Source organism: Tamandua tetradactyla, chromosome 25 (genome assembly GCF_023851605.1).
Source record: "Tamandua tetradactyla isolate mTamTet1 chromosome 25, mTamTet1.pri, whole genome shotgun sequence".
Taxonomy (NCBI): domain Eukaryota; kingdom Metazoa; phylum Chordata; class Mammalia; order Pilosa; family Myrmecophagidae; genus Tamandua; species Tamandua tetradactyla.
Window position 1 is genome coordinate 11,361,625 of NC_135351.1, and position 17,562 is coordinate 11,379,186.

The 17,562-nt window shown below is 37.8% G+C and overlaps 1 protein-coding gene across 3 annotated transcripts in view; it reads left to right on the forward strand.

The window, feature by feature from the left end:
- The window catches only part of LOC143668935 (uncharacterized), a 272,166-nt gene that overhangs the window by 220,992 nt on the left and 33,612 nt on the right, over nt 1–17,562 (forward strand). The gene's annotated exons all lie outside the window — the stretch shown is intronic.

Consider the following 17,562-nt stretch of genomic DNA (forward strand, 5'->3'; position numbering starts at 1 on the left):
GATCTAATGCCTGTTGGTCTTTGAGGTGAGCAAAAACAAATCTGGTATTGCTGATATCACTTGAAAGCTTACTGAGGGGAAAATGGTGTGAACAATTTCTTTATTTCTTAACAAAACTGATTTCAAATGTTGGGGTTAGAAAACCTACTCCACATTTTTTTTTAATTGCTCTAGCTTTAATTCATAATTACAAGCTTATTCCAATCTCTGCATAATGAAACCACATTTTAGACCAACAGCTGTTATCTACTTTTTGCTGGTAGCCTTAGGGGATGAATATTTTAATATTCATTTTCTATGTGCAGATAAACTAAATACTTCCTACTGGAAGTCTATCAAATTAATCACAAAAATCTTAGTAGCTGTTCTTTCTTCCATGTAAATCTTTTTTATTTTTAAACTGCTCACTTTATGTCCCACTTTGCTTAACCCTGAAAGTGATTTTTATAAAGTATACAAAGGAGAATATGGAGAAATTCATGAGTGTAAAGGGATCATGGAAAAGATCAGAGCTTTAGTTATATGCCCTTCTACCCCCTTCCATCTTATGCAATGCCAGTTTAAGCCTCAATATTTTGCTTATAGCAATGTTTTAATAGCTGGTTTTGTGTTTGGAAGGCTGTGATTTTAACTTATTTAAATGGATATTAGATGTTCATATGCAGATGATGTAGATGCTTCCCCTCCCTCCAATCTTCCAGGCATAGCTTTCAAACACCATTAGGTAGCACCACAAAGCTTGCAACTGTGGTGTGTGGATGGCAGTGAATGAATAGGAAATAAAAGTACTGTAGCTCAGTAAACTCTTACAGTGTTTACTGTGAAGCAGGGGATAAAAGGGTGGCAGGAGACCCCTCAAAAGAACTAAAAAGAGATGACTTTGTAGCTGAGGGTGGTGAATGTCAATATTGGGGATGGTTGAGATGGAGCCTTCCTATTTTCATAGATCTGGAAGAAGATACTTTCCCCTATTCTGCATTTCCACAGCATAACCCTCCTTACATAAGATAATAAACAATATTTTGGGGTAGAAAACAATCTAAACCATTAGTGGACCAAGGATCAAAATTTCACCATTATTAAACCATGACTATTTGAATGCATTGGAGGCCTGAATGCAGGGATGGAAAAATAATGATAGAAAAAAAAAAAAAGCACATAAAATGCCCTGCTTCGTGTTTTTCTAGTCACGAGGACAAGCTTCTGTGAAAGCTTATTTGGCCTTAGTGAGGATGTGTGAGATGATGCCCTACATTACCTTTCTTACTAACTTTATGGTTTGGGTGCTGTAAGAACAGAAAATATACTCATGCCCTGTGTCTTCTCTCCCTTTTTAAGTGCACACAATCTATGTGTCTTGGTGATGAAAGGAGATAGAATTTCTAATCCTTTCCTCCTACAACAGTTAAAATGTCCATGCCCACCTATTCTTTGCACACTTCCTTCACCCACCATATACTTCCCTTTTTTTTTCTACCCCCTTTGAGTGCGACTTAGAAAGTCCCTGTTTGTACTGGAGAAAATTCTGTTATCCTAAACCCATTTCTCATTTTCATTGTTTTCCTTTGTCCTCATGTCTTAACAAACACTTGCTTCCCCCTCTGCCTTCTTCCCTGGAGGCCCAACATTTAACTAATAGCGCTTCCATAACTCTGCTAACTCTTCCCCATTCCTTTTCTTTTAAATTCCCCCATTATCTCTCCCCTACCTTTCCAAATCTTCACTGCTGTCATATAAGGGCTCCCTATGTTTCATTTTCAGTTCCTAATGGTTTCTCTCAGCATTAATTGAACAATTATTCTGTGCTGGGTGCTATGCTAAGCACTTTGCATGTTTAGTTCATTCCTTCCTTACGATACTTTGAGAGGTGACTACTATTATTATTTCCAAACAGTAGGGAGGAGAAGGAGGCCTGAAGCAGTTAAAAAACTTGATCAAAGGCAAATGGCCATTGTGTGGTACAGTTGGGATTGAAGCACTGGTCTGTTCCAGATCTCACACTCTTAGTCGCCATTAGCACATTTGATTAATAGCCATTAACATATTTGATTCATTTTCTTATTCCTCACCCATGATCATTCTCAGCAATGTTGACATTCCTACTGACAGTTCAGGAAGTAAGCATTGTGAACTCATGGTTTTGACATTTCCAGATCCTTCTCTCACTGTTCTGCTGCCGGTCATGTGATTGCACATCATATGTGCTTTCCACCTCTGAAATCTCAGCACTGGTGGCTCCAGAAGAACAATTGCTTCATCAGTTGCTTCTCCCTCTTCTTCACTTCCATAAAACCTACTTGTTGATGTCTCTTACTCTCCTGACTCTAACTAACACACTCTTCCATTTTGCCCAATCTTTTGACTACCTTTCACTCTCTTCTTTCTCTATCTGAATCCTGTGTTTACCTCTAGTTTTAGTGTTTCTTGCCATCAGTGTAGACTCACATCAGTGTAGACTTGTCTCTTGATTTCATAAAAGCCTTTGATATCAACTCCTAACTTAAAATAATCCCTAAATCTAGTATATGCACCATTCTCCTTGGGTCACAGTATACCATTAGAAAAAAGATTTCCACTGGAAAAGAAAAATGATACAGTGAGTTATGAACCCCAGCTGATTTGGTTTGCTGAAACTGCCAGATTACAATATACCAGAAATAGATTGGCTTTTTTTTAAGTGGGATTTATTGTTACAAATTTGCACTCCTAAGGCCATGAAAATGTCTGAATTAAGGCATCCAGAGAAAGATACCTTGATTCTAAAGAAAGGCTGATCACATCCAGAGTTTCTCTGTCTCTTAGGAAGGCACATAGTGACATCTGCTGTCCTTCTTTCCCAGCTTCTGTGTAACATGGCTCCCTCAATTCCTTCTGCATCTGCAGATATCGGTGTCTTGGTTTCATCTCTCTGCTCCCGATGTTGGCTCTGAGTTCTGTCTCATAAATGGCTCCAGGAAAGGATTAAGAACTACTTGAATGGGTGGTGTCACATCTCCATGGAAACAACCTAATCAAATAGTGCCCATAAGCAGTCTGCACCTATAAGATTGGATCAAAAGAACATGGCTTTTGGGGGCTACATAACAGTTTCAAACCAGCACAGTCCACCCCCTGGGCCCCCAAAAGACATTTTCTTTCTACATACAAAATACATCATTCCACTACAATATCATAAAAGCCTTAAATCATTTCAGTAACAATACAAATGCAATACAGTACAAAATTTCATCAAAGTCAGTTACAGGCATGGTCTGTCCTAAGGCAAAATTCTCCTCTGTCTGTGGGCCTGTGAATCTTAGAACAAGTTATCTGTTGCCAATATACAAATGAAGGGAAGTCATAGGATAAACATTTCCATTGCCATAGGAAGAAGGTGGAAGGAAAACAGGGGTCACTGGACCCAAACAGTTCCAAAGACCAGCAGAGAAAGCTCCATTAGATTTCAAGTTCTGAGAATTATTTATAGAATGACATTTGCTCCTTGGGGCTTGAGAAAGCTGTAGTCCCACATTTTTCAAGGGCTTATGCAGTGGCCCTTCTCTCTAAACTCTGTAGTGAAGGTTGCAACATTGGGGAACATTGGGGAGACAACTTTGTTCTTGGTCCCACCCTCCTCAAACATCTGGATGGCACCAGAACTCTGTTCCATCTCCAGGGTACATGTTCAACCTCCCCAGAACAGTGGGATGGTAGCCAGTCTGTCCCCAATTCCCAGGGAATGTGCCCCATCCTCTCTGAGGTGTGAGGTGGCAAAACTCTACCTGAGCATCGAGGAGGAAGGCCCACCCTCTACCTTTGGGGCAAACTCACCCCTTCTACATGAATAAGTACGTCCACTGTCCTGGCCTGAGACCTACCAGGTCCAGACCCTAGCCTCCATGGTCCATGCTTCTTCAATCTATCCCTTTTATGTTCCTCTTAGTCCAGACTGGCAGTGGTTCCATTCACATAGATCTTGTAATAAATTTGTCAGTTACCAAGCAGCACACAGGGGTCAAAACCATCAGACAATGACGCTTTCCACAAATCCCATCTGGATAACTCCATCTCTGATCCTCACTTGTTCTGTGATGATGTGACTGGTTCCACACTTATTTAAATTCTCATGTGGGTCACCATTCTCTGGGGATCTCACTTTCTGGAAACCCAGAATTTTCCAGACCATCAATTTCTGGTTTCAAGAGTTCAGTTCTCAGCTTATTCCCCTCTTGCAGTATTTTACCATAAATTGCAAGGAGAAGGGTTCGATTCTCAGTGCCTGCCCATGCAAAAATAAAAAATAAAAAATAAAAAACTGCATAGAGAAGCCAGACTGCACTTTCCACATTTAGTTTGGAAGTCTCTATAGCTAAATATCCTAGTTTGCCACTTACAAATTCTACACTCCATCCAAACCAGGACTCAATTTTACCAAAATCTCTGCCACTCTAAAACAAGGGTCCCTTTCTTCTAGCTTGCAATGGCACATTCATCATTTCTGCCTAAGGCACCATTGGAAGAAACTTTAGCATCCATATTTCCACCAGTGGTCTCCTCAAAGCAATCCAAGTCTTTTCTATTCAACTGCTCACAATTCTTCCAAAAAGGCTGCTCCTAAAGTTTTGGTATTTGTAGACCACAGCACCCTGCTTCTCTGGCACCAACATATGTTTTGGTTTGCTAAAGCAGTTGGAATGCAATATACCAGAAATAGATTGGGTTTTTCAAGGAGGATTTATTAAGCTACAAATTTACTCTCCTAAGACCATGAAAATGTCTGAATTAAGGCATCCAGAGAACGGTAACTTGACTCTGAAGAAAGACTGATCACATTTGGGGTTTCTATGCCACATAGGAGGGCACGTGGCAATATCTGCTGTCCTTCTCTTCCAATTTCTATGTTAAACGACTCTCTCAGCAACTTCTGCATATCCAAACATCTGTGTCTTGTTTTCATTTCACTGCTCCCTGTGTTCGCTCTGAATTCTTTTTCATAAAGGACTCCAGAAAAGGATTAAGACCCACTTTGAATGGGCATTGTCGCATCCCCATGGAAACAACTTAATCAAAAGGTCCCACCCATAGGAAGTCTGGACCCATAAGATTGGATCAAAAAAGCATGGTTTTTCTGGGGTACATAATAGTTTCAAATCAGCACATCAGCAAAAACTTGTTCTTATTCTTAATGCTCATTCCTGTGGCTGTGAAACAATTTGTAAACAGGACTTCTTTTAAAAATTTTAATCTATTTTGTATTATAAAACTAAAACAACATACAAACATGAACATTCTTACATACGAACATTCTGCATATGGTGTACAGTCAATGGCTCACAATAGCATCACATAGTAGTATATTTATCACCATGATCAGTTTTAAAACATTTGCATCATTCCAGAAAAAGAAATAAAAAGAAAAAAGAAAAATGCACACATAACATACCCCTTACCCCTCCCTCTCAATTTCCACTAGTATTTTCATCTACTCAATAGATTTTAACCTTTGTTCCCCCTATTTTTTCCTATACCCCTTGTCACTCCCTTTCATTATTCAATAGTATTGAAATCTACTCTATTTTATCATTTGTTCCCCCTATTATTTATTTTTAATCCATATTTTTTTACTCATCTGTCAATATCATAGATAGAAAGAGCATCAGACTCAAGGTTTTCATAATCACATAGTCACATTGCAAAAGCTATATCATTATACATTCATCTTCAAGAAACATAACTATTGAACCACAGCTCTACAGTTTCAGGTACTTCCCTTTAGCCTCTGTAATACACCTTAAACTAAAAAAAGGGATTTCTACAAAATGCTTAAGAATAACCTCCAGGATAACCTCTCAACTCTATTTGAAATCTCTCAACCACTGACACTTTATTTTGTCTCATTTCTCTCTTCCCCCTTTCAGTCAAGAAGGTTTTCTCAATCCCTTGATGCTGAGTCCCAGTTCATTCCAGGATTTCTTTCCCACGTTGCCAGGGAGGTTGTAAACAGGACTTGTTGAAGATGTTGTTTTTAGTTAAGGTGTGGCCAACTGAATCAAGGTGGGTCTTAATCCATATTATTTTATGAACAGATGTCAGAGAAACATGAAAGGACACAGGAGCTGGAAGTCTTGGTAGACACTCTACTGTGTTTTTTTTTTTGTATAATAGTATTTAGGAACTGACTTTATTGAGCAGCTACTATAGTGCCCTATAGACAACAGGGTAGGTACTGAGTACCTAAATTAAATAAGGTACTTCACTTAATATGTTTGGAAATCTTGTGAGGACAGGCTCTGGGTAAAACCTGTTGATCACCCAACTCAACCTTAATCCACAGCTCGTTTCTCTTTAGTTACATCCCAGGTAAGAGTGGCTGAGTGATATAATTCTGAATAACAAAGTGTGAATGGAAGTTTAAAGGGTGGGTCTTCCAGAAAAACTTTGGCTATAAAAAGGGACACACTTAGGTCACATATCTTTTTTGCTGTTTGCCTTTGCCCTTTCCACTTGCCAAGTACTTTGATATTGTACCTGGAGATGCTGCAACCATCAGTTGTTTGTGGGGCCACAAGTATGCATACAAAACCAACAGTTAAGTATAGGAAAGCTGAAAGAGAGAAAAAGCTGGGTCCCTGACAGCATTGTTGAGCCCCTCCATTGGTCTGGACTCTCTGCCCTTGGCATTCTTGCAATGTGAGACAAATAAAGCTTTGTTTGTGTAAGTCTATCATAGTCAGGTTTTCTGTTCCTTGCAGCTCAAGATACTCCTAAGATTATTATCAACCAGAAACATAACAAATTAAAGTCTCTTCCTCCTTAGTTCATCTTCCCTCCAATCTTTCTCTTTAAGACAGTGGTATCATTTTCCAGGCAACTATGCTCAGTCCTTGCATTTAGTATGTTTGATTGGGCTCATCATCTTGCATCTGAATTTCTGCTTTAATTTCTCAGCTAATCTGTCTTCATGATCTCCTCACATCAATTCACCCTGGATACTACTTCCAGGCTACACTTACTTATGGAATCCTACAGTAATACTAATAATACTCCTTAAAGCTCATATAGAGCTTTATAGTTTAAACATTTATTAATTAGGCTATTTGCCTTTCCTAAAACTATACAATGTATGTTTTATCACAGACTTGGAAACTGAGTCATAAAGAAATTAGGGGTCTAGCCTATGGTTGCCACCAGTAAGTAGAATCCAAGTCCCTTGGTTCAGAATTTGGTACTTTTATAACCACACTGCTGTTCTTAAGCAGTTTTGGAAAAAAAAAATTCTGCTCCAAAGCCCACTGTAGCTCAAAAACACAGTAGCTCCAGATGATGTAATTAAAGGTGATCTAATTATGTCACTAAATATGATTTACCTAGTATATGTGTTGCATTTACAATAAATCTTCCCATAATTTAGCTTCATCTTGCACATGTAATTTTTTCCTTTACCCTCCAACTTTATTCAGATCAAGGTAGCTTCTTAAGCATGTTTGGATTGCTTTTCTGGTAGGTAATAACCTTTGAAGGCCTGGCTTAAGTTCTACCTCATTCTGACAGATTTTTTTTCAACTATGTAATTAATTTGGGCTACTCTGTTTCTTTATATTTATGTAGAAAATTTTAGCAATTGAATTACACTTTCTTGTACTACTTTCTAATGATTTTATGTATTGCAAACTTACCCCTTCCATTTAGGTCATAAGTACGAGGGCAGGAATTACAACTACTTGTCTGTGCCCTAACATAGTTCTAATCCCAAAGTGGAACACTATCGGGAAGTAATTGCTGAACATACCATTTCTTGATTTTTCTCCTCTTTATTCCTTTTCTCTCCCTTCATTCTTTCCTCCATTCCTCCTTCTCTTCCTATAATTTTTCCTCCCTCCCTCTTATCCTCTCTCCCTCCAATCTTCCTCCTTCTCTCTTTCCCTCTCTCTTTCTCTCTTTATGTCCTTTCTTTCTTCCACTGTTCATATTGCTGAATTTGAGTGACTGATAAATACTCCACTTTTTATTACCATTACCATACACCAAACTCCCAAACACATCATCAGCCTCATCTGCTGACTTCAGCCTTCTGTGATCTTACATTTTGTGCCTATTGTTCCATTATTCAGATCCATTGCTCTAAATTAAACTAATTTAAAGATTTTCATAATGAACAAATTAAAAACATCAGAAAAGAAATATGCACAATGAATTCCTCCGAATATTGTTATGGATAGATATTCATGTCTCACCCTCGACTGCTGCCATCAGATATTTAAAAGTCAAGAATATTGAAAGCAGAGAACTAAGATGAGTGATTTATAGAATGCTACCATAAAAAGACTAGCCCAGCCTAGATGTGGTCTATTTTAAATTTATAGTGAGTAAATTTCAGAAAGATTTGCATTTCAGAAAGTTAAATGGGGGCATGGATTGTTGGGACACTTGTCGTCACTGGTGCATAAATTGAGTACGGCGGATAGAAAACTGGGTTGGACCGTGACAATGGTGTTTTGAGTTTCAGCTCTGCCTCTGATGACTTATGTGACTTGTGGTGCTTACCTGTCTTTCATTTTCATTAGATTTAATAAATAATTATTGAGTTTTAACTATGCGTAAGGCTATGTGCAAGGTAAGGTGGGACAAAATGAGCTGCTTTATGCATAAAATGTCTATAAAAGCAGATAGAAAAATTGTTATGAAAGAGATGTAGGCTTACTAATTTAAAGATTAATGAAAGTTAATAGATTAAATAGATTAAAATTAGCACACATACTGATTTAAATATTTGCTACGTTGACTAACCAAGTCAATCCCATAGTGAAAGTGACATAGCTCCCTTCAGTACTGGTGGCTTTACTGTCACACAGTCTAATTTTGCCTATTTCTAAATCATCCTAATGGCTCCCATTTTCCTCTCTTCAGGGAGTAAGTGCTGGTTCTCTTTGTGTCTTCAGTTAGGTGCTTTCATTTAGGCCTTACCAGCTCTAAGTACAGAAGTGCCATCTTTATTTTCTGTGTAATGCACTTGCAATTAACTTCTCCAACACTTTACTTGGATTCTATGACTTTAGGAGTTTCATGAAACCCTTATAATCACATAGAAAATTTCCAAACCTATATATATATGTAAATTTTCCTGGAAACGGTATGTTACCAGACGAAAGCCATGGATTCTATTGCCCGACACACCCAATGACCAATTCCTGAGACACCGGGGTTCAAAGAGGGAAAGAGTTTATTACTAGGTGCATAGTAGGAGAGCTGATGGCCTACTGGCTCAAAATCTATCTCTCTGAACTGCACTAATTTGGGTAGTTTTATTAGAGTAAAGATGGGCAGGATTTAGAATAATGAGCACACTAGCTCCAGATGATGTAATTAGAAGTGATCTAATTATTTAGCATGCACAAATTGATTACATGCTTAGTCACAGAACATAGGTAAGAAAATGATGGATCCAGTGCTTTCTATCCCTTTAACCAAAGGATTTGTGCTAAATCTCCACTCTGTTATGTTCTTTACCTAGGAGAGTGAGGTAACCTGCCCACAATGGAAGCCCTGGAGCTTTAAGTCCATGAATCATTCTTAACTGTGCACCCTAAAGAGCCTCATTCATTCTGGCATCTGTCCAACTCCTTGGCTCTCCACCCTTTTGACATTTCCATGGCACATTTTAACTCAAATTTCAAAGTATGTTCCATTCATACCTAGAATGGCTTCCTTTTAGGCTTTACAGAAAATTTTAAAACCAGGGCAGCCAAATCTCTAGTAAATCTAGTGTTTACTGGTAGAGCAGAGCAGAGATCTTCAACTAGCCCAAGCTTGTTTGGTACCAAGGTTCTCTTCCTTTCTAGAAAGAACTCTAATTTCTTAAGCAATTAGATTTCTTTGAAGCATAGGATAAAACTTTTGTCTGGTTTGGGTGGGCCATGGTGGCTCAGCAGGCAGAGTTCTTGCCTGCTGTGCTGGAGACCGGGGTTCGATTCCCAGTGCCTGCCCATGCAAACAAACAGACAAATTAATGTCAGTTTACAATACTTCTCAGGAGTTGAAGTTTCTCAATTTAGTGAATCAGTGCTGTGGATCGGTGACATTCCATTTGGCTCATGTAGTCTTGGACATTCTCCTCAATTTGCTTCTTCTTTTCCAAAGATTATCACAGCTCTTAATGGGCTGACTCATGCTCTTACATATTACAAATCTAACAGACAGGTGGCCTTAGGTAACTGAATCTCAGAGGCTACTGAGAGCTGCACCTTAAATCTAAAATCCCAGCCCATAACCCCCAAATATAACCCACGCAGAACTGAACCGCTACAGTAACCTTCATATTATCACATTCCAAATCAACATCAGTCTGGCATCCTACAAGGAAGTTTAAGAGCAATTTAAATCTTGATCACAGTGCATAAAGGAGTGGAATTATATTGCAGAGTAAATCAGTTAAAAAATCCTGTAACCACTCTATCGAAAAATTGCAAGTCTGTTATTTTCTCAATGTTGTGCAACAAGAATAACTAAACCTCTCAAATCCAAAGCAAAATGAAACAAAAAAGTAAAGCCAAATTCACATAAAAACCAAGAAAATATCATAGGTGAGGTTGATGTGGGTGCTACAGTCATCCATGACTTTCGGTTAAAAAATGTATTTTAAAAAAACCCTCATTTTTCTCATTTATTAGTGATACAGTAAACAAATGTTATATATTTCCATTTAAGAAAATACATATTAAGTTATATGTTAATTACTTCTTATTACTCTATATTTGGGTTATGTGAAAAATTTCATTTGAAAAAGTTTAAAAATCACATCGTCAAGTCTTTGTTTCCAGTTCTATATAATTATCATAAAATTTAATTACTATAGGAAAATTGGCAACGACAAGTTATTGGGAATAGTTAGCACTCAGGTGAATTATAAATTAACACTAGAAGATGAAATAGATTTGTATTGGCTTTTCTATCAGAAATCCTGAGAACAATTTATTTTCTTGGCTGTTAGTGACCAGGGATAAATCTATCTAATCCCTTGTCTGCTCTCTTTCTCATTCCTGCTTGAACATAGACCACATTCCTTTTCTTTTCATCCAAGAAGCACCATCATCTCCCTGTTTAATGGTTTAATGTCTGGTACCCACAAGGTGAGGACAGAAGATATGAAGATTTGTGCCAGATCGTGAACTGGGTGCATGATACAGAAACTGAATAGTGCTGAAGAGAGGGCAGGAGGCAAGGGCAACAGCCAGATAGAAAGTTCTGAGCAATGAGAAATTAAATAGAGGTTAGAGGGACAAAATTGATTGGAAAAGACAGAAGAAGCCTGAAATAAGTGCCAACAATGGTGTTTTTAGTGAGGACAAGAGTGTACCTCTGCAGCCCACACATTCTTGACCTACCTCCAGTGGAGAGGTATCTATCACCTTCAGTCTGGACTCTGTGGATACTTGACAGAAAGTGGAAATGATGACATGCCCATTGCTGGGCCTAGACTTTAGGGAAGAGGTAGCTTTCACTTCCTGCCTCCTGGGACCTCGATTTGAAATCTAGCCACCGTAGTGGGAGGAAGCCCAAGAAGGTAGTGGAGAAGCCATGTGAAAGTGTTCTAGTCAACAGCCCCACTTGAGATTCCAACTGACAGCCAGCATTCATGTCTATGCATGAATGAGCTTTCAAGGGATCCTGGTCTCCAGCCAGCAAATCACTTGTAGTCCTCAATCTTCCCACCACAGTCCCCAGATATGGAGCAGATGCAACACAACCCTGCTGTTCCCTTTCTGAACTTCTGACATACAGAATTCATGAGCATAAGGAAATGATAGTTCTTTAACCACTAAGTGTGGAGTAGTGTTTTATGTACTAATCGTAACTGGAGCAACTGCTATCAGACACAAATATATTATTGTTGAATAAGACATCTCTTCTTTTTTTTTTTCTTCTTTAAAGAATTTATTAAGCTGTAAATTTACCATTGTAAAGCTGTGAAAATATCCAAATTAAAGCAAGACTATAGAAATGTCCAATCTAAGGAATCCAGGGAAAGATACCTTGGTTCAAGATAGCTGATGACCTTCAGGGTTTCTCTCACCTGGAAAGGCACACGGTGAAGTCTGAAGACTGCTAGCTTCCTCTCCAAGCCTCTTGGTTCATGAAGTTCCCCTGAGGGCATTTTCCATCTTCATCTCCCAAGGTCTCCGGCTGTGAGGACTCTCATGGTTCTCGTTGCTTTAAAAAAGGGACACTCTCCGAAATGTTTCCTCTTTGAAAAGATTCCAGTAAACTAATCAGGACCCACCTGGAATGGGGAAGTCACAACTCCATGGAAGCCATCTAATTAAAAGTTACTACCCACAACTGAGTGGGACACATCTCCATGGGAACAATCAAAAAAGCTCCCAGACAACAATATTGGATGAGGACCAAAGGACATGGCTTTTCTGGGGTCCACAAATTCAAATCAGCACAAACCGTAAGCCTGCAACTGTCAGTTCCCTGGGACCCACCCAATCAGCAGTCCAATTCCACATCCTTTTAGCTTTCCATTCTCAGTCTAAAATTCATCCACTTCTTCCCATCTCCCCTGACACCACCTTACTTCACGAATTCATTCAACAGATATTGAGGACCTACTGTGTGCTCATGAAATGTAAACTAGATGCCAGAAATCACAGACATAGTGTCTGAAGACAGACACTCTCATGAAGCTCACACTCAGATTCAGCCGTGTTTTTATTCTTGTCTTTAACAGCACCATACCTCTCACCTTTAATAACCAGTCATATCTTTACCTTACATGGTGGTTGCATTTATTTATTGGTTCTAATGTCATATAAACTCCATCAGGGACAACCGTAACCCACTTTGCACAGAGCCATGATACTCTTACCAACACTATGCACCACTCAGCTGGCAAGGTAATGACATCTCTTCTTATAATTGATATAAATCATGAGAAATCTATGAGTACAGTTATCCATCAAAAAAACAAAAAGCAATGATTTGAGCTCCCAAATGTAACAAATGTTTCACTCTGAACAGATGAAATTACCCTTTGGAAAGAAAAACTTTCCTTAAAATTATGAAATTTTTTTCTTCTTTCCAGGAAACACAAACCAATATACAAATAGATCTTCAAGCAGGAGGGTATTTATTTTAATAGTCATCTTGTCACTTCCTTTGTTTGTACACGCACTTGGCTGCTCTAAACATTTTTGATAAGGGCAAGTTTAAAAATCAGTAGATTGCAGCTTGTGGCTGAGCAATCTAGATAGTTTAGGTGGCTGGCTTTGAACTCCTTTACTATTGTAAAGTTGAAAGCAATTGCTTTACTTCTACCAGTAGGGTCTTCTGCCAAATTTGACTTGTACATTTCTAAATCACTTACATATTTGAAAGGATTAAAACTAAAGACGAGATTAAAAACTTTCCCCTTGGCTTCAAAGGGAGAACCAAAATCTCCACGGAGCCTAACTGACAGACCCCTTTGCTGTTTGGCAAGGGGGAGGAGGAAAAGGTTTGCTTGAAGTTTTTCTTTAATTTTTAACCGTTTATTTTCCAATGATCATTGTTCTGGAGTCAACATTGGAACATTGCAATAAATTGTGATGCTTGCCTTTTCATTATATTAACCTAAAATGACATTTAAGAAACCAATACTGAATACTTACCTTTTCTGATCTTGGCTCTGACTCCCATCCTTAGGAGGATGGTTAATTTGACATGTTGTGGCAGAATTAATTTTGTTGCCATAACATTGACTTTCCCCTATTAAAATTTTCTCTCTGGAGATTTCAACACTTCAAAAGGTGATACTGCATACCTTTTGCAAATGCAAGGATGATAAGGTTTCACGTAGGCAATGGAGCCAATGATTAGTTCTGAACCCCAACATGTAATTATGGAGGCACCACGAGGGGACTTTCAACATGCTTGCGAGTGGCAGAACTGAAAGTGGGGAGAGATGTCAAGTTGGGTTGGAGGTTCAAAGTTAGGAGCTCGTTTCCAATTCTGCAGCTGCTATAATTACACAATTCTGTACATTAGAACCATTTATCTTCTGCCAACTGTGGTAATTAATTTTGTCTTCAGTTACTGGAGGGGGGATTGATCTTCTCTTTATGAAAATGTTTCTCACATAAATGCTTTCCAGTGTTGAAATGTTGAATGGCTTTCCCCCCTGTTTTACAGGTATATACTGTAATCTAAGCTGTTTCCATGACTAATGCGAGTCAGAACCAAGTTAATTGATGACTTCCATTTTCTTCCTTAAGGATCCAAGTTTTTCAAAGTGTATACTGATTAGGGTTCTTAAATTATCGTTAAGCCTATTTGCATGTAATGCAGGTGTAGTTACCTGCACTGTTGGTTGTACAAATACAAGGAACACAATCTTGTGCAGACTTACATTTTCTTTTTAAAAAATCCTTACAAACTCATAGTCCATATGTCTAACATTTAACTCAAAATCCATCCCAGTGGCTTTGTGGAATTAAGTTAGTATTTAAAAGAAGGGGAGGCACCGGGCAGTTCTGTCAATTTTGAGAAAACTTGGGTCACAGCTTCAAACATTCTACCTCCCAAAGTTATTTTCTTTTAGTTTAATTTAAGAGCCTTTGGATATAACTTCCTCCAAAGTGTGGAGACATTATTATTAAATAAAAGAGGACAGCTTCAAGGAACATGGGAAAATGGCTATGAACTGAATTATAATCTGTATTTTTGTTTTCACAGAAAATCATTGTGAATAAAAGACAGTATATAATTTTTATTTTATTTATTTTTTGATTCTTCAAAGCTTTTGAATTGCACCAATAAACGATCACCAAGGGTTAAGCCAAACTGAAATTCACCACAGAATTTGTGGTTAAGAAAGGAGGTAAATCAAACAATATAGGTAGGTGACAGGCAAAAATGTGATCAAACTTGAGAAAAAAAGGAAATTTGGGAATTCTGGGGTTAAGAGGAGAGTGAAGAGGGGAAAATTTAGCAAATGTTCATTTTGAAAATTTTTCTTAAAATTTTCTATTAATTTCCATAGTTCTTTCTATCCAGTTCAGTACTGAACTTTTAGATTTGAAAGGGGTTTTAAAGATGCCCAATCCAGTGACTGACCTCCTGAAATTTTAATATGCATACAAGTCTCCTCGAGACTCTATTAAAATGCAGATTCTGAATAACTAGTTCAAGCTGGAGCCTGAGAGTCTGCATTTCTAAAATGCTTCCAGTTGATAACCCTTCTCCTGGTTGTTGGATCATACTTTGCATGCCAGGGATCTAGTTCATTCTTCAACCCTCCCTCTTTTTTAAAAAAAATTATTTTATTGTGAAAAATAACAGTATCTACAAAATCAACAAATTTCAAAACACAGCACAACAATCTATTGTGGAATAGATTTCAGAATTCCACAATGTAAGGTTTTTACTTCTAGCTGCTCCAAGACACTGGAGACTAAAAGAAATATCAATATCATGATTCAGGAGTCATACTCATTTGTTAAATCCTATCTTCTCTGTGTAACTCCACCATCTCCTTTGATCTTTCTCCCACTCTTTCGGGGTATCTGGGCTGTCCCCTTTCTGACTTTTTCAAGTTGGAAGGGGCTGTCGATAATATGGGGTAGGGGGATGGAACTAGTTGATATTCTGGAGAGGCTGGACCCTCTGGGTTTCAGGACTTATCTGGCCTAGGAACCCAGCTGGAGGTTGTAGGTTTCTGGAAAGTAATCAGCCCTCCCTGTTTTGACAGATGAGCATAAGAGGACTAGAAAGATTGACTTTTTCAAGGCCACATGGCTGTTTATGTGATCCATGTCTTTGCATATCCTAGCCCAGTATTGTGTGCATGGAATCGGAGAGTTCCAGTCTGTGTTCAGGTGCAGAAAATCATGAAAATCAGGATGGCCTTTGCAGAAAACCATTAAACACTCATATAGCAAATTAATACTAATAACTCAAATTTGTGCTAAATCAGATGGCATCTTATAATGGATTCCACCAATCAGAATCCATTATGTGATTTCAACATCAAACATCTTGGCTGACTCAGGAGTAGATCCAGATTTTGTGGGTCTTACACAATCTGGAGAGTCCTCTTTAAGAAAACATATTTATAGATGCAAATACAAATCAATATGAAAGATGATATTTGTTTAGAACAGGGAAATAAATTCTACTAAAAAACCTGAGCACCAGAGATTCAGGTTCCTATCCTCTGAGATCATACTAGGCAATTTACCAGAAATGCTTATGAAGAATGTTTTCTAATTGCAGCCTGGCTTTTCCTTCCCACCTAGTACTCCCTCCCGGTACTTATAAGAGCCCATGCCAGCAAGTGGTCCTAAAGTTTAAGCTTAATTAGCATCACCTTAAAACTGCCTCTGGTCTGAGAAAAAGTTTGAGAACCAATGTTGTCTCCATAAAGTGGGCTTTCCTTATGCACTTTTTCACTCTCCCCTGATGCTATTAGTGTCCCAGATGGAAAAGCTTAAGGGTCCCATTTTTTCATGGCATGGATATTCAGTTTGCTGATGCTCTACAAAATTTGACCGTTTGGGATTCTTATATAGACATATTTTGCTGTTAGCATAATAAAGGGCATTGTGCTACTTTTCACTCATTTGTATTATTTCTTTGCAAGGCTGACTGGGGAGCCAGGAGAAAACTAGGAAGACTTAAGACAGTTGACTAACTCTGAGCCCACGTACCCACCTTGAAACTTTCACCTAAGCTCTACCATTCCCACAACATTCTTTGTAAAAAAAACTTTAATATATATACAGCTCCAAATTTCCCTTCTTAACCAGTTTAAAGTTTCAATTGTACATTCAAGTATGCAATTCAGTGGTGTCAATTACATTCACAGTGTTGTGTATTACTTTATTATCAGTTGGACCAGCCTATTAATAATGGTACAGCTTTTGGATCTTTTGCTAATGCTCAGATATTTGGGTCAACCTAATATTTATAAAGAAGTAACTGAAACTGTGTAGTTGAAATGTAAACCATATAACTGAAATGTAGATGAAAAGGGTAAGTTTGCATTTCAGTGTTTCTGAATATTCTTAGAAACTGCTACCCAGAATATAAAACTATTTGGAGTTTACTATTTGTATACACAAAACCCTGTTTCAGAAGATATTTGTTGTGTTTTGTTCTGATATGTTAGATACATATCAACTTGTACTACAGTTTAACATAGTATAAGCAGAACAAATACGATTAAGTTAAAATTAGCACAAAGCATGACAATATTAAAAACCAAAGTTAAAAATATTATATATTTTTCTGTTGTTGATTTTATATGATTAATAAGAATAACATTCTTGAAGTCCTCAATCTTGTACATTTGTGTTCATTTAACTGGGATATGTATTTTGCTATATTCTGTTTGTGCTAATTGTGCTGGATGCTATTTTGCATACATTTAAAATTGGTTTATAGATAGGGACAATTTATTTATCTCTTTTTTATTTTCTTTATTATTTATTTGGGGGGCAATTTATTTAAAATACACAAACATTCACATTAACTTATACTGTGGACACCAGCTTTGATTTTCTTTGCAACCAACTTGGAAAAAATCTGTTGAAATAATTTAGTCTC